Source organism: Cryptomeria japonica, chromosome 9 (genome assembly GCF_030272615.1).
Source record: "Cryptomeria japonica chromosome 9, Sugi_1.0, whole genome shotgun sequence".
Lineage (NCBI taxonomy): Eukaryota > Viridiplantae > Streptophyta > Pinopsida > Cupressales > Cupressaceae > Cryptomeria > Cryptomeria japonica.
The window spans coordinates 552707501-552733154 of NC_081413.1; positions in this window are offsets into that span (position 1 = coordinate 552707501).

Genomic DNA, 25654 nt, shown 5'->3' on the forward strand with positions numbered 1-25654 from the left:
ACATCTATAAACACATTTGGCACTATGACCTTCGCTAAGTCAAGATTCCAAGGGTTGGACCAAGGCACTTTCTCATCTCTATTATTGTAAAAATAGCAAAAAAGGGATCCACCAGTGTGAGGAATATCAACATCTCTACATCCACAGGCATCCTAAAACATTACTTTAGTTTCGGTATCTACAGACCCTTCTAATGCATCTAGAAGGGCTTTTTGTAAAGGGACCTTGAGCTATTCATTTTTTCCTACATCCTCCTTCTTCTTCCTAGGAATTTTTATTTTAAATGCAACTCGAGCAATTGAGAAGAAGATAGACTTACTTGTTCAGCTTTGTCTGCAATGCCCAGATCTCTGCACCTTCTTACACTAGCTTGGCTCTCACTTCCGCACTTTTTCAATGCTCAATTTTCACTTCGGATGTGATTTAAATCAATGCCAACTCCTTTAATTCAAGTTCACAACATTTAATTCTTTTCGAGCCTCCACATGTGTGCATTGTTCACTTAAATACTATTGATACCATTTCACAAACCCAGTTTATTCATCCTTATGAAATGGTGATGTTTTCGCCAATTCGCAAGTGGTATTTGATGCCCTTCCCAAAATAGTGTTGAGTTTGCTATTTTGCAATCGTCACTTTTGTCTTTCACGAAATGACAATCTTTTCACTATTTCACAATCCTCACTTTTGTATTTCGTGAAATGGCTTTGCTATTTCGCACCCTTCATTTTTAGACTCCACGAGACAGAAAAAGGCTCACAATTTTGCATCCTTTTTTTTTTGACTCTTGCAAAACAACGAATATTATATGGACAAAGGTCCTCATTGATTTCACATGCTATCTTAAAACTTGTTTTGAAGGCTTATGAGGTATGGATTGTGGAAAAATATATAGGGATATGAAAAAACCCATGGGATGGTTTTTGAGATAATTAGGATAAATACACTTCACAACATTCACATTCTGATAGGTAAGAATAGACAATTTATCCAGGGCACTGTTGTGAAATTTTTAATAAGAAAACTTTTGTAGCTTCAACCTTTGTTAGGGTTATAATGAGATTTAGGGTTTATATTATGGTTAGGTTTAGCATTAGGGTTAGGGTTACAATGAGGGGTAGGGTTTATATCACGGTCAGGGTGAGGATTTGGTTTAGATTTATTATTATGATTAGGGTTTAGTGTTAAGATTTGAATATTTATAGTCACGATTAGGGTTTAATGTCGTGGTCATAATTGTGTACTTAGGGTTAGGGGTAGAATTAGGGTTAGGGTTAGGGTTTGGATTATAATTATAATAGGTTTTGAGTTTATGAATAGGGTTTTGGAATTACTATTAGGGTTGGTATTGGAATTATAATTAGGAGTAGGGTGAAGATTTAGATTTGCAAGGGATAGGGTTAGGGTCAAGGTTAGGATTAAGGTTAAGATTACCATTAGGATTGTGATTTGGTTTAGGTTTAAGATTGTGATTTTCAAACCCCAACAATCAAACCAACCTCCAAGACAATCAACATCATTATCATACCAACCTTCATTCTCTTAAAAAACCATGTCATTTGAATGAACCTATCAATCATACCAGTCCAACTTATCCATGCCTCAAAGCTATCCAAAATATTCATGAACCTCATACTTATACAATGGGTTTCTCCACTTTGATCCAATCCATTTTACTTGATGTGACTATCATTTTGCATATCATGCCCTCCTCAAAATTCACCTGTATCTTGTTTTAAAAGAAAAAAGTATCCCATTAGTAATATAATTTGTTAAAAAATAGATTTTCAAGGAAAAGAGTTAGGTCTCCACAAACAAGGAATATTATAAATTTATATTGAACCACTAGGACACCACATGACCCCTAATGACACCATATGACCCCTTAGCACACCATACGACCCCTTTGGACCATATGATGTCTCAAGGGCTTGTATGGTGTCCTAAGGGGTCATATGGTGTTCTAACACATGTGTGGCCCCATTAGAACCCCACATGACCCCTAATGACACCATAAGACCCCTTAGCACACCATACAACCCCAAGTAAGAGAATCTAATATCCTAAGGCATCATATGGTGTCCTAAGGGGTCATATGGTCTCCTAAAGGGTCATATGGGGTCCTAGGGGGTCATATGGTGTCCCGAGGGGCAAGATGAACCATTATTACAATATAAAAAGTGGTGCCAATACTGCTTACAAAAAAAAGTTTAGATCATCCCCTGAGAGCGAGCATTAGGTTCAAGGATGAAAATAATAAACCAGTATGCTCCCCCTCTCTCCCTTCCTCCATACTCCATCCCTCTCTCTCTCTCTAATGTAATCATAATTCTAACCCTCACCCTAACCATATGCTAAACCTAAATCCTAACCCTTATAACCATAATGTCAAAACTAATCCTAAACCCTAACTCTAACCATAATCCAAATCCAAACCCTAACCCTAATCATAATAAATGATAATTCCTAGGGCCACCCATTTGTTATAAATTTCTTATAGCACTAAAATGTCCCACTTGTGAAGTATGCATTGAAGATCATAATTCATCTATGAAGAGAACATCTTGTTTAAAATATCAATTTTAAAATAGACCCAAAATCATGAATTATTAAAAGCCTTTATGGTGTGAGAAAAGACTCAATCATATCATCATATCCTTATCTACCACCTAGATACTTTGCACCATCTACTCTTATTGACTAGATACTTTGCACCATATAATCTTGTTGACTTGGCATATATTTACATATTTATATCTATCTTATATTTAAGCTATGAAGAAGTTTATTCATGCAAACTAAAGAGATTACTTAGAGGAAATGTTGCATGATATTAGATGTTAGATCAAAATATTTAATCAAAAGCCAACCAAAATAGACAAATAATACTACAATACATTAATTTAGTGAAATGTGCATATTATTCTAGAATGTCAGAGCAATTTCTGATGTAGCATTATTATTAGATTATTATTTGTAGCCCTTGATTTCTTCTAGGAGGTGTTGAAATAAAGTGTTTTGTAGACATTTTGTGCTTCAAGTTTGTACATAATAATTAAAATCAAGGAAAATAATTGGACCCAAATTGTATTTTAAATTTGAAATTAAAAATTTTCTTTTGAAAGTATAAAATTGAACTTATAGTCTATTTGGCTCGTTATTTGAATCCCGTGTGCATAGGAGAGGAGAGTTGGGGCTATGATACACTAGAAGGCATAATCCAGTTCTGTAAGCAATCCCAGCAAAACCCCCATTTGCATAATGACTACAAGGATCAATTGAAATACCAAGATTCCCACAAAGTATCCAGCCAACCAGAAATTGAAAAATATTTCAAGCCGCCCACAAAGCATCTAGCGAGCCGAAATTTGAAAAATGGAGGGAGAAAGGGGATGAACAAGTGCAAGTTCCAGCATATACATTGTCAGTGTTGCATTCTATATTTTGGTCAGCTCCCATTGATCTTCAAATCCACTATAAAATCCTCCCAATTTACTAAATAGGGTTGAAATGGTAATGTGATTTTTTACATTGAGTGGGTAGGGCTTATTGGGGAAGAAAATTGTGTTTTTTGCAAAACCTACAACAAGTGTTGTGCCTTATGAACCATTCATTATAAAGCCTTTTATCTCATCAATTAAATAACTTGATTACATAGATATTACAAGATCCAAACTAAAAAAACCTCGACTAATATTGTCCAACTATGGATGATAGGAGATTTCCAACAAAATATACAAAGTATGAACAGGGGCAACAAAATTGCAGTAGGGAGATAAATAATATCAAACCTAATTTGAAACCCTCTTGAACTCTTCTCATACAGCAGTGTCGGACTCTTGAGATGAGGTCTCATCAATTGTAAGAGGGAATGCAGAATGAGTTCCATGAGGATCTAACAAAGCTTGCTCCCTAAGAACCTAGACTGCATAAAACTTTTCCATTGCTATTGTAGCCAGGGGCTCACCAATTTGGAGGGTGTGTTGTTAGACCCATTGAAGAAAGGGTTGTGGAGAAGAATATCCAAACCCATATATGAAGGAGAGAAAACTAAACGTGACACTGAATCAAAAAGAAAGAAATCATTATTTAGAAAACCGCCCCACCAGATATCTCCAACAAAAATATGAATTTGTTTAGCTGTAAATTGAGATCTTACCAAGTGAAAAGAAAGGAGTGAACAAAGGCCCCAATTATCAGCTTGGTATAGTCTTTTGAATGTGTGAGATCCATAACCACCAAAGCCAGCCTTGAAGCCACCATGTTTGGAGTAGCCACCGAATGTGCCATAATCCATTCTTCACCCATGATTGTCCTCACAGCCTATTTGACACTTCCACATGGTATTTCAAATGTTTCAAACACGCTGAGTGGATGGAAATTTTCCTAAAGACCCAAGTTCTACGTGTTGAACACAATGTACCACTGAGAGGGGGGTGAATCAGTGGTTTCCAATATTCTAAGCCTTTTAAACCTAAATTTTGGTACCAGTTATCAAATCAAACACAAGAAGGATATACCGGTGAGATAAGAGAAGTGATCAAATGCAAACACACAAAGACACATAACACATAACACCAGAGGTACAAGGAAAACTCAATGTGGGAAAAAACTCGGTGAGAAATGTTGTTGGAGACTACTGCTCCAATCTAGACTCATAATGAAAAATAGTTTTACAAATATTTTGGGCACCGACTCAAGGAGCACCAAACCCTACCAATTTATGGGCACCAACCTAAAGGAGAACCAACCCCTGAACCAAGCACCAACTCAATGATATACAATGAAATACAAACTTATTACAATGAATGCACCTTGTTACAAATGAGTTTTGTAACCCCTCCAATGAATACCCTCCACCGATTATTCCAACTCACTGCTTCTTCTGCTACTAGTTCACTAACCACTCACTCTAACCCTTTACTAGCCAGCCTCTACCTCTCTTTTCTTCCTTTGATCTTACTTAAGCACTCTCTTACTCTATGATGTCTTCCTACCAGTTTGATCACTGCCAGTTTGCTAGATTGCTGATTCTCTGACTATTCACTAGTTGCTTTGTCTTCTCTGTCTGATTCCTCACCTACCCTACTTTTGTCTTGTTTGATCTACTCTGGTACACACTCCTCTCTCTCCTTCACTCTCTTCTATTATCTAGCTGGATCTTCCTTTGCTAGTTCACAAGACTACTATGTACTTTTAACCTTACCTGTTAAACTTATACTAAACCCTCTTACCGGTTACACCTCACCCACTAGTTCTTCTTTTGATACTCAGTTGCAACATTCTTCTCAAATTGATCTGCATTCTATTCGCTCAAGCACACTTATTTCTCACAATTGGTATCCTCAACTTCATCTTTGGTTTACATATTTATACTTGTCTTTCCCGCCAAGGCCAAAATTCAAACGGAGGTGTGTTAGGGTTTTTCACCAACCCCAATCTATGGTAGATCAGATCGGATCACCTTTCCAAGGTTCACACACTGCAACAACTACAATATTTTATTCCTCCAAAACACATTTCCCGTCTTTAGCAGACTGCACCCAGTTTGTCGCCCATACTCTTCCTTATGTCAGCCATGCTCTTTGTCAGACATATTAAATGCATTTGCAGGTGCCTTTACCAACTCAGATCTGCACTTAGACACCCTACAATGATCATGATGTCAATGAATCAGATCCCTGTTGTCTGATCTATCTTAAGTCTCAAACCATCTGCAATCGACCCGTGATTTCATTTAATGTCGACCTGTTTCCACCTTGTCAACACCTACCTCATTCAATACACTGCCTACTATATGTTAGCCACTTGGCTCCTACATGGAATCCTTTGTCGGCATCCATCTCAGCTAATTCCACTATGTTAGTGCAGACAAGATCACCGACCATCATGCACTACTAGTTCACTAACTCTGCTGGTTAGCCTTCATGCCATGCAATCTTCTTGTTCTCCCAGTTGGATCCCATTGGTTTGCTTATCAAACTCACCAATCCATAGTAGGCATTAGGGTGAGTCACTAAGTCCATCTTAATTTACACTTAGATGCATAGGGGTAGCCCTATTTACCAGTGACACTACTCCTACCTTCATGTAGGTGGAATCCCTGGTGACACCATATCATTAAACTCCAAGTGTCTTTGCATTGAAATAAATCTGCCTACTATCTTTTTCTTGCTTACCGATAGATGTTGCTTCTCATGTTTACTGGTAACACATTATACTTGCTAGCTTGGATTCTGGTTGCCTATGTTAGTTGACATCAATGACAATACTATGCCAACAATCTCCCCCTATAGCATTGATGTCAACACACACTACATTTTGTTTCAACCAGTTCATTCTCCCACTTTGACAATAATGACAAAGGGCTAGGGTATTTCTCTATTTGGGTCATGTCATTATTTGGTTCACTCTTCCCAGTTAATCTGTGTATTCTCCCCCTTTGTGTTTTCACCCACTATTCCTTTCAACCGACAGTGTAATTTGTGATTTTAATTTTACAAATTGGGTAGACATTGAAAGAGACCTCAAACCAGAACAAATAAGCATGTTCCAAAATATCAAACCAACCAACCGGTACACTAACACTCTTGCCAGATTTGCAGTATGAACACTTGATCTCCCCCTGTATCCAACATATGATTCAAGAGACAAAGATATGACAATGAACTCCCCCTAAACCATAGATCTCCATACACATTTAAGTACATGAGGTGGGTGACATAACTCCTAACTTGTGTCTCAGATACTCAAAGATGCTAACCGGTAATGGTTTTGTGAAGATGTCTGAAACTTGTTCACATGAGGGGACATATTCCATCATGACTTCCTTCTCTTCAACCTTCTCCTTGAAAAAATGATATTTTATGGCAATATTCTTTGTCCTTGAGTGCATCACCGAATTCTTTGATATGTTGATTGCACTTGAATTATCACACTGGATGGGGATGGGACCAATCATCTCTACCTGAATATCCTTGAGGATCTTCTTGATCCATAGTACTTGAGAACAACATGTAGCAACAAAAATACATTCTGCTTCAGTAGTTGATAGTGAGATTGAATCTTGCTTCCCTAGGAAGAATGCACCACCACTTGTGCTCTTCCAGTCATCAATGAATCTTACCCAATCAACATCAGTGAAGGCTTGCAAGGTGAAATCTCCTTGCCTAGGATACCAAAGTCTATAATTGAGTTCTCCTTGTAGGTACCTAAAGATCCTTTTGACTGCATTCAAGTGTGACTGTTTAGGTCCTGCTTGAAATCTTTCCACCATGCACATTGACTACACTATATCCGGTCTAAAGGTAGTAAGATACAATAAACTACCAATCATAGACCTATATAAGGTCTGATCCACAACCGATGACTCATCTTCCTTGCCCAACTTGCATCCGATCACCATGGGGGTACTTACCAATTTGTTGTCCTCCATTTGAAACTTATTCAACATATCTCTTTCATAATTAGTTTGAGAGATAAATATCCCTTTACCTTGATGTGAAATCTACAAACCAAGAAAGTATGTAATCTCTCCAAGCATTGACATCTTAAACTCTGATTGCATTTGATTAGAAAATTCTTTGCACGGAGCGTCGTTGTTGCCTCCAAAGATTATGTCATCTACATATACAACCACAATAATCATGTGGTTTCCATATGCTTTAACATACAAATTGTTGTCTACACTTCCTTTTCTGAACCCTTGCTCCTTTAGGTACTCATCCAACCTTGAGTACCAAGCTCTAGGAGCTTGCTTCAAACCGTACAAAGCCTTCCTTAACTGACACACAAAGGTTTCACCATCTTGCAGTAGAAAACTTTTGGTTGTTCCATGTAGACTTCTTCTTCTAAATTACCATTTAGGAAGGGAGACTTTACATCCATTTGATAAACTTTATATCCCTTATAGGCCGAGAAAGCAAGAAACATCCTAATAGCTTCTAGTCTAGCCACCGGTGAAAATGTTTCATCAAATTCAATACCTTCTACTTGAGAATACCCTTTGCATACTAACCTTGTCTTATGCCTAACAATCTTACCTTCTTCATTATTCTTGTTCTGGTATACCCACTTTGTACCAATGACATTCTTCTCAACTAGTCTAGGGACTAATTCCCAAGTTTTATTCTTCTCAATCTATTGCAGTTCTTCTTCCATTGCAGTCATCCACTTCTTACTCTTTCTAGCCTCATTGATGTTTTGGGTTCCATTTCAGTCATGAGGTAGAAGTTTACTTGCTCATTTTTCCGAGCTAGTCTTCTTTTGGTCTGCACACCATTATTCTTATTTCCTATGATCTGATTTTCAAGATGATTTTTCTGCACATACCAGTTGGGGACCTTGTTGGATGCTTCTTCCAATTTATTGTAAGATTTCATTTCATCTTCATCACCAGAATCATCATACCTGTTGATTTGAGCATATCTTCCTTTATGCAAATCCTCATCTACTCTTACATTCACACTCTCAATGACTCTTCTTATTATTTTTTGTAGCACTTGTAATCTTTATTGTGAGTTGAGTAACCAAGGAAAATACTTTCATCACTCCTTGAATCAAAGCTGCCCAAGCCATCCATATCTCTCTTGATGGAGCATTTACTTCCAAACACTTTGAAGTATTTCACTAATGGCTTCTGATCGTAACATAGTTCATAAGGCGTCATCCTGCTGTTTGTTCGCAGTTGAACCTAATTCAAGGTATACACTGCAGTATGAACCACTTCCTTCCAATACATATCTGATATGTTTTCCTCATTTAGCATGGTTCTTGCCATCTCCTTGACTATCCTATTTTTCCTTTCTACCACACCATTTTTTTGTAGTGTCCTGGGGGTTGAGTATTGTCTTCTGATTCCATGCCTCTCACAATAGTCCTCAAACTCATTTGATGTGAACTCTCCACCCTGATCAGATCTTAGGCATTTTAGTTTGCATCCAATTTCCCTTTCAAACATCTTCTGGAAGATCTTGAACCTTTCATATACCATAGATTTCTCCTATAGGAAAGTTACCCAAGTTATTCTTGATAAATCATCAATAAAAAGCATGAAGTATCTCTCACCGTCTAGAGCCCTTGTTCTAGTTGGTCCACATAAATCTGTGTGCACAAGTTCAAGTGGATTTGAAGAGTTATGTTCTTTAGTCTAGAAGGTCACCTTAGTCTTCTTCCATCTTACACATTCATCACAAAAGGTGCTTACCGGCTTGATGATATTCGATATGTCTCTCACATAACCTTTCTTGCTTACTTGGACCAAATTATGAAAATTTATATGGCCTAATCTTCTATGCCACAACCAAATTTTATCCACTTATCCCATCATGCATTGGGACTCGTAAAATTCCTTCAGATTGTACGCATTTCCATCTGTTCTTTTACCTTCTGCTACAATTTGACTGGTACTCTCCTTTCTTATCTGGCAACTGCTAGAGTCAAAAGAGAATTGATATCCTTTATCACACATCTTACTCACACTTACCAAATTGTGGTTTAGACCTTCTACATAATACACATCTTGAGCTTTCAATTTTCCATCTATATTCAGAGTACCCTTTCCTTTTATCTTGATAGATGAGTTGTCTCCAAACCTCACAAGACACCATTCCAATCTTCAAGCTTGATAAATTTCTTTTTGTCACCGGTCATGTGCTTGGAACATCCACTGTCTACAACCCACAAGTTTCTTCTCTCTGCATGTAGGGTAGTCTACACAATTAGAATATATTCTGCTTTGTTCTTATTCTTCTCAACCCATACCGATTGAGTTTCCTCCCTCTTTCCTGCAACTTCTTTCTGCTCCGGTTTAGCTTCTGGTTTCTGATAAGGAGCTATCCTCTTCTACTTGATTTTCATGTGCTTGCAATTATTTGAAACATGTCCAAACTAATGACAGTTATAGCATTTCACATTGACATTAAAAGATGAGTTTGATAACATGTTATAGGAAATTGATTGACTTCTCCTACATTCATAACTCCTATGACCAAAACCATTGCTTGATAAAAAACAACATCCATATCCTTGAGTGAAGCAAATGGATTTATACTTGCAAAACTAACAGGGGGATTGTTCATCAATCGACATTCAACAATCCTATGTCCAAACTTATTACACTGGTAACAATAACCATGAAAGTTTGACACATACTGGTTTTGTTGCCTTGGGCTTACAAACTTTTGTTTTCTCGAGTGACTTCTTCTCATCTCATGAGCTTTGGTGAAACCTTCATCATCAAATTTGGGCTTCCCTTTAGAATCAATATACCGGTACGATGAGTGAGGCTTCTGATTCATTGGTTGAGTATACCGGTTTGTAGGATGCCTACCTGCAACTTCTACATATGTCTTCTTCCCACTATCTTTGCTGATAGTGAATGTTTTCTTCACTTCATCTTCACTTGAAGAAGTGAATTGTATCTCCTTACTAGATGTTTCTTTGTTGTTTGAACTTTGTCCTTCTTCAAATCCTAAACCACCGACATCTTTTGAATGCTTTTGTTTGCTCAACATCTTGTCCAAGGCTTAAGTGCTACCCTCATACTTGCTTCTCATTTTCAGTACATCCTTACTCTTTTAAAGCTCCTTTCGGAGCCTTACAATTTTTTCTTCTAATTTTTTATGCTCCTTCTCCTTCTCTAATGCATTAGATCTTGTAACCTCAAAAATCCTTTTGGCCTCTTCCACCTGGAGTTTCAAATATGAAATTATTTGATTGTACTCATCTATAGATTGCTTCAGCAGTTTTTGATCCTCTGCAGCAGCATGCTTAACTCTTTTGAGTTCTTTTCTTGTTTTACTTAACTCCTTAAGGACACTTATGAGCTCACCTTCCAATTCCACTTCAGCATAAATGTCCTCATCTTCCTCATCTTCATCAATCAGTTCATCTAGTGCCATAAAAATATTAACTTCTCTTTTATCCTCATGGCAACCATCTTCTGATGCACTTTCTTCATTTGTGGCATCATCTTCAAAGGTGTATAGGCTATTTTGCTTCTGGTAGCTTCTTCTTCTTCCTTGCTGGTAGATCTTCTTCTCTTTATCCTTACCAATAGATCTGTTAGAGCTCTTTGGCTCATCTCCACCGGTTTCACCATAGGGACACTTAGAAGCAAAGTGACCTATTTTCCCATAGTTAAAAACATTTGAAGGGAAAATTTCCTTTATACTTATCGGATCCTCTCTTGATCTTTCAAACAAATTTTAATACTTCTGCATCTGAGTCTTCACTAGATCCTTTATGATCAACCTCTTCCTTGCCATTTTTGATGGAGTTGAAAGCAGCCTCTTTCCTTGAAGATGCCTCATTGGTTGTCCTTATTTTATAGGAAGTCAGGGAGCCAAATAACTCATATATTGAGAAAGTTTTCAGATCCTTGGATTCCTCTACAGTAGAGACCTTAGTGTCATACTTATATGTGAGTGATCTAAGTACCTTTTTGACAATGACTTCATAAACTATTTCTTCTCCAATTCCTCTGATGGTGTTCACAGTTTCTATGCTATGAAGATAATCTGCAATATTTTCTTCATCTTTCATCTTTAAAATTTCAAGCTAACCTCTTAGTGATTACAGCTTGGCCTCCTTGAATTTTACATCTCCTTCAAACAATCTTTGCATTTTATCCCAAGTCTCCTTAGCAAATGAACAATGCATTACCTTGACAAACTCATTTTCTGACAACCCACTGAGGATAGCATGTTTAGCCATTGCATTGTTCTCATACTCCTTCTTAGCATCTGGATCAGTAGGGGGAATAATAGGGATAGTATATCCATTCTTTACAGACATCCAAACATCAAATCCTAGAGAGGAAAAGTAGGTTTCCATTCTCTACTCCAGAAGGCATAGATGGTTCCATCAAACATGGGAGATTTGGAGGAGGAGGACTCATTTATTTCCATTGTATTCTTAAACTAGAATCTACCCAAGCTAGAGAAAGCTTTGACCAACAAGGAACCTAAGGCCCTGATACTAATTTTTGAACACAATGTACCACTGAGAGGGGGGGTGAATAAGTGGTTTCCAATATTCTAAGCCTTTTAAACCTAACTTTTGGTACCGGTTAGCAAATCAAACACAAGAAGGATATACCGGTGAGCTAAGAGAAGTGATGAAATGCAAACACACAAAGACACACAACACATAACATCAGATGTATGAGGAAAACCCAATGTGGGAAAAACCTTGGTGAGAAATTCTACTAGAGACTACTACTCCAATCCAGCCTCACAATGGAAAATAGTTTTACAAAGATTTTGGGCACTAAACCAAGCAACACCAACCCCTACTGATTTATGAGCACCAGCCCTTACACCAAGCACCAACTCGATGAAATACAATGAGATACAAACTTATTACAATGAATGCACCTTGTTACAAATGAGTTTTGTAACCTCTCTAATGAATACACTCCATCAGTTATTCTGTCTCACTACTTCTTCAACTACCGGTTCACTAACCACTCACTCTAACCCTTTACTAGTCAGCCTCAGCCTCTCTTTTCTTCCTTTTATCTTCCGTAAGAACTCTCTTACTTTGTGATGTCTTCCTACTGGTTTGATCACTGTTGGTTTGCTAGATTGTTGATTCTCTAACTATTCACCAGTTGCTCTATCTTCTCTATTGGATTCCTCTTCTACCCTGCTTTTGTCTTTTCTGATCTACTCCAGTACACACCCCTCTCTCTCCTTCACTCTCTGCTGCTATCTAGCTAAATATTCCTTTGTTGGTTCATAAGACTGCTATATACTTTTAACCTTATTGGTTAAACCTCTACTAAACCCTCTTACTAATTACACCTTACCCACCGATTCTTCTTTTGATACTCAGTTGCAACACTCTTCTTAGTTTGATCTGCAATATGCTCGCTCAAGCACACTTATTTCTCACAACTAGCATCCTCAACTTCATCTTCGGTCTACATATTTATACTTGGATTTCCCACCAAGACCAAAATTCAAATGAAGGCATGTTAGGGTTTTTCACCAACCCTGATTTGTGGTAGATTAGATCGGATCACCTTTCCAAGGTTCACACATTGCAACAACTATAATAGTTTATTAATCCAAAAACACTTTTCATGTCTTTAGCATACTGCACACAGTTTTTTGCCCATACTCTTCCTTATCTGTCAGCCATACTCTTTGTCAGACATATTAAATGTATTCATGGTTTCCTTTACCAACTAAGATCTACACTTAGACACCCTACAATGATCATGATGTCAATGAATTAGATATGTGTCATTTGATCTATCTTGAGTTGCAAACCATCTACAAGCAACCTATGCCATCATTTAATATCGACCTATTTCCACCTTGTCGACACCTACGCCATTCAATACATCGACTACTATACATTAGCCACTTGGCTCCTATGTGGCATCCTTTGTCAGCATCCATCTTAGATAAGTCCACTATGTCGACTCAGAATAGATCATTGACCATCATGCACTAGCAGTATTCACTTACCAGTTCACTAACCCTGTCGGTTAGCCTTCATACCATGCAATCTTCTTGTTCTATCAGTTTGATACCATTGGCCCGTTTATCAAACTCACCAATCCACAATAGGTATTAGGGTTATTGACTAATTCCATCTTCATTTACACTTAGATGCATATGGGTAGGCCTATTTAACAATGACACTACTCATGCCTTCATGCCGGTGGAATCCTTGATGACACCATATCATTAAACTCCAAGTGTCTTTGCACTAAACTACATCTACCTATTGTCTTTTGCTTCCTTTCTGTTAGATGATTCTTCTCATGTTTACTAGTAACACATCATACTTGCTAGCTTGCATATCGGTTTCCTATGCCAATTGACATCAATGACAATACTATGCCAACACTGCATTCTCCCGCAAAGCTAGATTCTTGATGCCATAGTAATTGCTTATGAAGGTAGACCACTCAAAATTATAGAACATTGTCTATAATGAAGATCCCAAAGCTAGAACACTATCCAAAGATTAATTTAACCTTTCCATATTGTAAAAAACTTTTGGAATACAGATATATAAAATTACACAACTGGTGAAGAAGGACATTGAAATTCCAGTAACTCGTGTGGAGTACCTTGGTACTCGTGTGGAGTAGCTTTGTATGAAGTCCTTAATCTATCCTCTGCTTCCACAATGGTAGCCTTTCCCTACATCAAATTGAATGATGAAATGATTTCCATAATGTCATACATAAGAATCCCTATTGTAAAGGATATGGATTATTTTTCAAATCCTTCACAATTTTTTAATAGACTATTGCCCTGGTTCTTGATTCTCCACGTGTCTTTCTATCTCTAGCCCAATGTCATGAAGTGACGCCTCTATGAAAAAATGCTCTTTAATTCCCAATTTTGAACATTGTGATATGTTATTCTAATTGTGTGATCAGACTAATTTGAGTCGGCTATAAACCCCATATACAAGCCATTATTTCCAATTACATCATTGCACCGAATACTTCGCATCCACCTGAAGTCGCATTCCAAGTCATGGGAGTATGTTTTCAGTTGTGTCCTATGTCATAAGCCCAACCTACCATATCTTTATCCATACAACGGTTAATCAATAAGAAATCTATTTTTGGATGAGACATTTACATCTTGTCTCACTAATTTATTGTATAGAAGGTCTTTCCTATGATCAACAACAATTAAATATATTAATAAAATGATACTTAAACTTTGTTGAAATTTCTCTCCAAGTGCTCCATTAGAATTTTGTCTTCATGGAGCTCCCTTGATGAAAGAGTAATCTTTTTCTCTTCTTGTTCGTATCCCCTATTTGCCAAAATGTCTGCCATCTTGTTGGCTTCTCTATAGCAATGAATAATCTGATATGAATCTAGACAAGAGAGAAACTCTCATGATTCTTGAATTATATAATCTAACTACCAGTTAGGGATTTGAGACTTGATCAAAGTTGTGATAATGATCCGAGAATGCCCTTCAATTATAAGATTCTTAACCTTATTTTTAATTACTAATTTAACACCAAATAGTAGAGCCCTTGTTTTTGCTAGGTTATTGGTTCCATTTGGTACCCTCCCATAGCCTACTACCACCACATGATCTTTTGGATCTCTAATGACACAAGATGACATACATCTTAGCTTTATCAATGCCTTTTGAAATAAAATAAAAGTCCATGAAAAATAACCAGCCAAGTTGAAGGGTGAGGAAAACTAAGTCTATCTTTCGAGAAACCTCTACTAAGTCCATGATCTCATGTAGATGGTCTTTGTCACCTTATAGTTATGCTCGCCCACCTCTTGGTGGAACACGAAAAACCTCAAGGAATTTTTGGTAACTATCTCTTTCATTCGATGGAGTGGAGTTACCACCAAATAGGTATTTGTCAGATATGTCTTCCTTGAGCGGGAGAAATTCAGGAAGAGAAGAGGAAAGAGAGACATATAGTAGGTCTAAAAGAGGGAGATCAACTGGAGGTGAAAATATTAGAAGAAAATTATGTAAACACATGGAATTTTTTCTTGTTGAAGGGGGGTCATGTTCTAATGATGATGAGAGCATAGGCGACAACGAGGTGCCCTTGAGGTACAAACATCTATGGAAACAATAGGTACCCAAGGAACTTCCTCTACTAAACACTTATTTTTGTGTCAACGAGAGGATATATCCCATAGCACCATCGTCACTACATGGTTTGGGACTATTTTGCATGGATGACATAAAGGTTTGTTACGACAAAGTTACTAAATTGATGCAGTTTGTCGGACCCTATTATAGTTACAAAGATTGGATGCACCTGATTCAATATACACGAAGTATGCATAGGTATGCACTGTCAGCAAATTATATACAACTAAAAGATAGGGATCAAAATAAAGGAGTGGCTATGTACATTGACGAAAGGCCAAAAGCACCAAGGAATATTGTAGGGTTTATAAATAGTACATGACCTAGGTCAACAAATAAGCAACCCAATTGCATTTTTGAGGCATGCGAGGGAAACCATGTATTTGTATGTGCAATAAAATCAATAACTACAAGGGAAGAGTTGCTAATTGATTACAATTTGAATCACATAGATACAAACACATTTATTGTGGGGGTGGTACATACTATATAAAATTTTACCCAACCTCCAATTAATGACTCCAATATACCATTTTATTATTATGTTATTTTTTTGTAAGTCTATTGGTTTCATTTCGCTAATGTTTTTTTATATTTTATTTTTGTCACAATGGGATATTGATCGTACAGGGAAGGCTCTGGCCTAGAGAACAGATCATGATGCATATTCAGGCACTTCTACCCAACATGTTTACCTCATTGTTTCATGTTACTATCTCCAATTAGGACTGTCAATTCCTTGCTTTCATTACCTGATCACATTTTGATTTTGATCACAATATCTCATAAAGAAAACATAATTGGGAGTGAATCCTATTGTCTTGGAGCCTTCAAGGATTTCATACTACAACTCAATCCACACTCAATGATAATGTTGATTTAGATAATGTTTTTAATATTCTTCTCACGAATGGATGATCGAGGAAAGGCACTAGTAGTAGAGGAGAGCATCCATAGGGAGGCGCAGTCACTATTATGCGATGATGATGCCGCATATTCTGCAAACCCTCTAGATATGATAAGGAAGAACCAAAAAATATGCAATGAATAAATCCTTTAGTTATTATTCGTAGTGCCTCAAACAGATCAGATAAGAGAAAGGGTTAAAATATTGACTGAGAGAGCACGAAACTTGCAGGTAAGTTGTCATGAAATCTTTAATTATAACATAAGTTCATTCATGGTTTTATATTTTATAATCTTTTATGTTATGAACTAAAATATGAGTTGTTGGCCATGATCAAGGTACTATAGGTGTTGCCCAGGCAGTAGGGGTTGGTTCAAGTGTCGATCCTGATCTTCTTGCGCATTCACCACACCATCTGACCCCATCATCCATTCCTATTTTGTCACCTCAAACATCAGCAATACATAGCATGCAGGAATCGCGCACTGCACCCTATGGCAACAAACAAATGCCAAAATATGCGTTAGGACATGTACTTGGGGATGCAGAGGCCACTAGTACTAGTAATGTTTTAGCAACATTTCCTGGATCTTCTCGTATTACTAGTATGGGAACATTGCCGATCACATTTGTGGTGACCAAGGATTTCGTTCCCATAAAGATAGAGAAGGTCCCAGGTACTTTAATATGTTTTAATTATTATTATATATAATCCATTTGAAATTTACATATTGATCTCTTTTTAGACTAATGATCCCATGATCTTATTGTAGGAAATGATGTTTTCTATAAACATCTAAATGATATTACATTGGAGATCTTCGAGCCCACCATACGTACACTATGGAATGCCCAAAATCAAGATTTAAAAGATGAGCTCATTAATCGTTTAGTTGTGTTGTTCGGTAATAACACATTCAACTAAAGCAATGTCCTTAAGAAAGTTGGTGCCTATCTGAAGTATGTGAGGGACCAATATAGGTCACATTTAGAGAGGAACAAAAAGTACAAGCGTCCCCCATGATTCTAGAGAGGGAGTGGAAGGACCTAGTGTCACATGGAAAGGAGAAGGATGAAAAGAAAAAAGGAAAGACACTACTGGGCCAAGGAAGGTATGTGATACTATCAACAATGTAATTATATACTGATCACTCTTTCTTTTCACATAATCTAATATATTTTAAACTTTTCATAGGATTTCCAACTCATTGAAGGCAACAAAGGAAAGAGTATAAAAACACGAGAAGCACAAACTTGGCTCTAGTGGTTATATGAAATTATCCACATGAATTGTAAGTATCAATAAATGAAATATAGAATTTAAATAATAAATTGCAAATAATTTTGGTTTTTTCACACCATATAAGAAAAATTCATGACCTTATGCAAAAATACAGGGCTCTGAATTCAAGAGAGTGCACACAGAAGACGACCTTAATATTACCTTCCAGCAAGGCTATGGAGTCATGGTTGAATGCCTAAGACTCTTGATAGGGAAAATGCAAGCTTCCACTACATCTGACACACAAGTAAATAAACTCAATGAAGTTTATTTAAAATTGAATACTTGTGCAACCTATTCAATATTAGTTTCCACCATAAAGTAATTATGTGCCTTTTTTTTTTAAATAGGCAAGCAATGATAATACTGCACATGACATTGGAATGCAGTCTGGTGAGGGTGGAGCACAACCTACAGATGACGATCATGGTTGTGTGCATCTTGGTACTAGATGTATTCATGTGCTATACAAAATACACTATGGATTAATACAACTAAACATTTTTAATTGCAATTGGTGTATTAATTAGTGTAAGATTTCATGTTTAAACTTTAGAGCATGTAGAGCATAATCAACATGTTGAGCATGATCAGGCTAGACAAGATTAGGAACATGATGTAGCCCCATCAGGTGGGTAAGTGCACCAAGATGCTAAACAAAAAAGTGGCCACATGCAAAAGAAAATAAAAATTTTCATAACCTGTTCATGTTCTATGAAATTCAAAAATGTGCTAGGCTTGGTAGCCAAAAATAATAATAAAAAAAAAAGTTTCTCATAACCCGTACGGGTTATGCAAAACTAGAAGTTTTGGCCTTAGTTTTGCATATCCTATACGGTGGGTCATGTAGATCTAGGAACCAAAGAGGAAGTGGGGAGAGAGATAGAGGGAGAGAGAGAGAGAGAGAGAGAGAGAGAGAGAGAGAGAGAGAGAGAGAGAGAGAGAGAGAGAAGTTTTGGCTTAGTTTTGCATATCATATACGGGTTATGTAGAACTAGGAACCAAAGAGGAAGTGGGGAGAGAGATAGAGGGAGAGAGAGAGAGAGAGAGAGAGAGAGAGAGAGAGAGAGAGAGAGAGAGAGAGAGAGAGAGGGAGGGAGAGAGAGAGAGAAGTTTTGGCTTAGTTTTGCATATCATATACGGGTTATGTAGAACTAGGAACCAAAGAGGAAGTGGGGAGAGAGAGAGAGAGAGAGAGAGAGAGAGAGAGAGAGAGAATAGGACAAGGAGAGGGGGTGAGAGAGAGTTATTGGGACAGAGTAGGGAGAGGGGATGGAGAGAGAGTTAGAGAGAGTAAGGGGTAGAAAGAGGGATAGAATAGGATAAGGGGAGGGGAGGGAGAGAGAGTTAGAGATAGAGAGAAGGGGATAGGAAGAGAGAGAGATAGATAGGGAAAGAGAGAGAAGGGGGAGAGAGAGAGAGAGAGAGAGAGAGAGAGAGAGAGAGAGAGAGAGAGAATAGGGGATATGAAGAGAGGGAGAGAATAGGATAAGGAGAGGGGGAGAGAGAGGAGATTGGGAGAGGAAGAGGAAGAGGGAAAGATGGAAAAGATGGGGAGAATAGGATAAAGAGAGGGAGAGGGAGAGAGAGAATATGAGAGTGAGAGAGAGAGAGAGTAGGGGGTAGTAAGAGGGATAGAATAGGATAAGGAGAGGGGGAGAGAGAAAGTTAAAGATAGAGAGAGAAGAGGATAGGAAGAGAGGGAGAGAGATGGGGAAAGAAAGAGGGGAGAGAGGGTGAGAATCAGATTTAGAGTGAGAGAGAGAAAGAGTAGGGAGAAGGGGAGGGAGAGAGAGTTAGAGAAAAAGAGTAGGGGATAGGAAGAGAGGGATATAATAGGATAAGGAGTTGGGGAGGGAGAGAGAGTTAGACACATAGAGAGAAGGGGATAGGAAGAGAGGGAGCGATATGGAGAGAGAGAGAGAGAGAGAGAGAGAGAGAGAGAGAGAGAGAGAGAGAGAGAGAGAGAGAGAGAGAGAGAGAGAGAGAGAGAGAGAGAGAGAATAGGATAAGGAGAGGGAGTGAGAGAGAGTTAGAGAGAGATTGGGGGGAGAGGGGGTAAGAGAGATAATAGGGGATAGGAAGAGAGGGAGAGAATAGGATAAGGATAGGGGATGGAGAGATAGGGGGAGAGAGAGAGGAGATTGGGAGAGAGGGAGAGGGAGAGAGAGAGGTGGAGATGGGGACAATAGGATAAAGAGAGGGGGAGAGAGAGAGAGAGAGAAGGATATTGGGATAAGGAGAGGGGGTGAGGGAGATTGGGAAAAGGATAGAGAGAGAGCAAGGAGGGATATGAAGAGACGGAGAGAATAGGACTGTTGGCATTTGCACAAAAATTGCAATGATGAAGTATAATGCTATCATTGATGTCAATAGTAACCAATAATGAGTTGTATTACAACCGGTAGTGATGCAATAGTGCAACCAGTAGTAAAGCAGTGAAGGAAACTAATATTGGTATTTCAAGCAGAGTGATCAACCGGTAACCCTAACCAGTTGATATGCAGAACCCTAACTGATTGAGCTTGGAGAATTGGTTATGATGATCTATGATCGAATGGTGATCGAAGATGAAGATGCCACATATGCATGATACACGTGATGAGTTTCAAAGTGGTTTTGGTGAGTGAAGATAATTGTTTATCTTGGGAATGAGAAAATGCATAGCATGAAGTGATAACCACGTGATGAGTTATAGGATTCAATGTGTGGTGATCCAGGAGCGATTCAACTTGTCTAGAACAATCTGTAGTTGATTGCTATGTAATATAATGGTTATGTTTGAACCAATATGTTTAAAATCTTGATGAGATTTGTAGGTTTTGTGTTGTGTTACTGACGTATTGTATTTTCTTACAAGGTCAATGAGTTGTTTGTAATTGTGTTGGCAATTTGGTTAAGTGTGGTAGTGTGATTGTTGTCGAACCAGAAGGAGTGTCTATAGAATGTTTTGAAGCCAGATAGGAGCAAAAAAGGATCTGACTAAGCAAGATAGTGCTATTACTAGATCAAGAAAGACTCTATTGTTCTTTAACCATTACAATAGTTAAATCCCCTAACAGGGTGAGATTTAACAGGCTTAGTGTTGTCTAAATCCTCTAACTAGGTGATCCATTATCTTGGATTTGAAATCCTCTACTGAGGTTACTCCTAATAGGGTATTTCCTTTAACAAGGTATCATAGTCAATCCCTTAACTGGGTGGTCCCTAACTAGATCTGTTCTTAATAGGACATTATTGTATAAGCTGCTAACAAGGCTTGGCTCCTAACAGGACGAACTTTAGAAGAGTTCAAAATAATTGTGGGTATTCATCCCCACCATGGTTTTTCCCATTTGGGTTTCCATGTGACAAATCATTGTGTCAAGTGGTGATTGATTTTGTGGTTATGTTTTGATATGGTTGATATGATTAACTGGTAAAGTCACTTAGATATGTTTAGATGATCGGAAGTGATCTGAAATGGGCTATTACTGATATTAGTAAAGTGATTTAATGTTTTGGTTAAATGGTATGTGAGTTTCAGATCTATTACATTGTATCTTTGATGTTTTGATCAACCAGTAAAGTTTGACAGTGCAGTAGCAGTTTTTGGTATAGTGTCTAAACTAGTTAGTTTTGCAAGTTGTTTATGAGTCTACGCTATCTGATTTGCAGCCATTCAGGAACTCAAGTCTATTCATAAAACAAAGGTAACTCTTGACTCCATCATTGGTAAATTAACTGCATTTGAATTAAATGGTTTTGATGGAAGTGTTCAGAGATCGGGATCCACATTTAGAGCCTTAGTTTCAACCCCACTGGTAAGGAAAAGAAGAGAAGCTAGTTATAGTCACGAGTCTAGATCCAGCAAAGAGGTAAATGATGAAGATAGTTTGATTAATCTTGAAGCATTGTTGGCCAAGCGGTTGCCTAGAGGTACTAGTAAGTACATAGGTAAATTACCTTTGAAGTGTTTTGCATGTAACCGGATTGGACATATTGCTGCTAACTATCCAAATGGAGATAATGAGCAAAAATGTGAGAAGTATAAGAAGTATAAAGGCAAAGGTAAAAGAGATTGTCTCATTGTAGTTGATGGAGGAATTAAAGATGAGGAATCTTAAGAAGATGCAAATGAGGACATTGTCTTTGTTTCTATTAAAGAAGAGACATCGGATCAGAAGGCATTAGTCTCTCGCATGGATAGTTCTAATGATTGGATTATAGACAGTGGTTGTTCACACCACATGACCAGTGACTGGAGTAAGTTTCTTACTTTTAGAGAGTTTAATGGAGGTGTTGTGAGATTTGGAAATGATTCACCCCGCATGGTGAAAGGAAAGGGATCCATCTCTCTGAATGGTAAAAGAAGTATAGATGATGTCTACTGGGTTGGAGGACTAAAACACAATCTTTTGTGTAGCTCAACTCAATGACAAAGGTTACCCACTGGAATTCAAGAATGGAGTTTGCAAGATTCATGGAAGTAAAGGTGAACTGATTGCAACTGGAAAACAAACTAGAGGTAACTTGTTTCATTTAAGTTCTAAAGTCAACAATTGTTTAATTACAAAAGTAGAAGTTAGTTGGCTTTGGCATCATAAATTTTGTCATGTAAATTTTGATAACATTGTAAAAGTCAGTAAGTCCAAATTAGTAAATGTTTGCCATAGTTGGACAAACCGGTGAATGCTCTGTGCAAGGAATGTCAGTTAGGGAAAATGGCATCCTCAACCTTAAAGAGAAAATCTTTCTCAACAGAACATTTGCTAGATTTGGTTCATACTAACCTTTGTGGACCAATGAGGACTAGGAGTATTCAAGGTGATCATTATTTCATGATTTCTACTGATGATTGCTCAAGGATGATGTGGGTCACATTCTTGAAAGACAAGACAAAAGCATTTAGTAAGTTTAAGGCATTCAGAGCCTTAGTTGAAAATGAAAGTGGAAAGAAGATAAAGTGCTCAAGGACCGATCAAGGTGGTGAATTTACTTTAGAGGAATTCACTAGTTACTGTGAAGACAATGGAATTAAGAGGCAACTTTCTGCACCTAAGACACCACAGCAGAATGGTATTGTAGAAAGGAACAACTGGTCAGTTGTAGAAGTTTCTAGGACTATGCTAATTCAAGGAGGTGTAGCTAAGACATTCTGGAAAGAAGTTGTCAGCACAGTTGTTTACACAATGAACCGGATACTGGTTAAAAGGGGTAAGGATAAAACTCCTTAGGAGTACAAGTATGGTAGATCATCTAATGTCAGCTACTTTAATATTTTTGGTAGCAGATGTTTTATCAAGAGAGGTGAGTATGTTGGTAAGTTTAATGCCAAGAGTGATGAAGGAATATTTCTTGGTTACTCCACCAAGAGAAAAGATTACAAGTGTTACAACAACCAGACCAAGAAGATCATTGAAAGTGTAAATGTCAGATTTGATGACTTTCCTGAGAAATAAGGAGGAACCGGTAACGAGAAGGAAGAAGAAGAACCTTACACACTATTTTTGGAACCAGAACTAGTGAAGCCAGAAGTTGAAGAACAAAACACAGAAGCCCTAGTTCAACCAAAACAGGGAGGTCTAGCAGAAGAAGAAGAAAGTGAAGAAGAAGAAGAGCCTGGAAATCAAGATCATGTCATTCCAAGGTATGTTAGACTCAATCATAGCCCCGATCAGATTATTGGTGACATGAATGCAGGTGTACTAACAAGAACAAGGCCTAGAGAGAACTCTTGTATGATTTGCACCATTGAGCCTAGAACTGCAAAAGAAGCATTTGCATATGAAGACTAGATCAAGGAAATGGAAGAAGAACTTGACCAGATAGAGAAGAACAATACTTGGTCATTGGTACCCAAACCGAAGAACAAGAATGTAATAGGTACAAAATGGGTATTCGGGAATAAACTAAATGAAGATGGGGTAGTGACCAGAAATAGAGCCAGATTGGTTTGCAAAGGATATGCAGAAGAAGAAGGTGGAGACTATGGTGAGACATTTGCACCAGATGAAAGATGTGAAGGAATAAGGACTCTACTTGCATTTTCAGCATACAGAGAATTCAAAGTATATCAGATGGATGTGAAGTCTATTGGCATAAGTGCAGAGTATGATGACATGATAGTATTGTATGTTGTCATTGATGTCAATACACTGAAGTATGAACCGGTATATTGAAGTAAATGATCTGGCAAGTGAACTGGTATGATGGTACAAGTGAAGCGGTATGATGAAGTGTGAACCGATATGATGGAATGAACTGGTATATGCAGAAAGTGAAGCAGTATGTTGGAATGTGAACCGAAATATGCAAAGTTTGTATCGGGGTTTCATTTGTTATGACTACCGGTTGGTAGTCTCAGCTTCAGGGTTTCTGGTAGATGCATTCTAAGTATGTGTGATTCAACTGATGACATTCTGTGATGAGTTAGCCTTGAAATGAAGATGAGATCACGTTGCCACGTCAGCCTTGTGCACATGAAGAATCTTCTTGAGGATATTTCATGAAGAAGATTGATTCTATCCAGCTCGTGAATGTGCAAAATCTCAGTAAATGGTGGAGAGCGCGTGATGGGTTATCAGCTTCCTGAAGCAGTGAAGAACAAATGATGGAGAACATCTTGAGATTTGTTCAAGATTGTTTTTGATGTAGAGAACCATAGTTCCAAACACATTCACTCAAGAACCCTTCAAGGTTCATTCCAAAGTATTCATTTAAGGCATAAAAACAACTTCTCCATCAATATCAATCTATCACATTTGATCCAATATCCAAACTTGAAATAATAGACTTGGTTCCAAAAACAAATTCAAGAGCATTCAACATAGTCATGAACTGTACCTTGTTATTAAGGTATCCATACCTCATCCTTATATATTGGATATTCCATTCAATAGGCTTGCATAAAACTTCACAACTTATTGTAAAACCCTTACAAACTCTTACCCATCAACACTGAGTCCATCCAATTCATGCTTCTAATCTCCTTCCAAATCTGTCCCAGTTGTGATAGTTTTGATACCCTACATTCTATTATTAACATCTTTCAAACTAGACAATATTGTGAAAATCTCTCCAGTGGAGACATAGATATCTAGTCTTTCTAAAACTTATTCAAAAATTTTAAAGATCCAATTGTTTGTTAGATATGTATGCCCTCTACACCAAGACCATTTTGACTGTCATAGAAAAAACAAGAAATGTGCATGCCCAGTCCGCCTAGGGCATCAAATATCTCCCAAAATACAAATCCATTTGATATGAAATAAAATCCATCTGAAAGCCCCTTTAATCTACTCTCAGAATAAATAAGATTTAGATTTTTCCCATGGTTATAATTTGAGATATGAACAAACCCTCGTACACACCTCCATTATTTATGGTTTTCAATCCGTTTTCACCAAAACTTACATAACTTTCTCAAAACTGAATGAAATCGACCCAAACAAAAGATAAGTAAATATTAATCACACATATTTCCAATGAATCCATTTAGAGGTCATAAATATTTAATATGCGTCTGTACCATACACTGCAACATGACTATTTTCAGGAAATTTGAAAGTTGCAATCCATAAAACATCCATAGCTTCTTTGTTTCTCAATGAAATCACTCCAAACCAAAATAAGAAGGAAGATAATTCAAAATAATATCTAACCATGATAATTATACATAGTTTCTAGGCTGTACAGGTTTGTACAAGGCCTGGAAACAACAAAGTAACAATGGAAACTATCAAAATGGCAAGCTTATGAATACACAAATTGTTCAAAATTGTTGTCCTCCTTCTCATTCCCTTTGGTTCAACCAAATACAATATTTTATAGCATCTTGGTCAATTTGGACCTTATAACTACCTCCAAGACGTT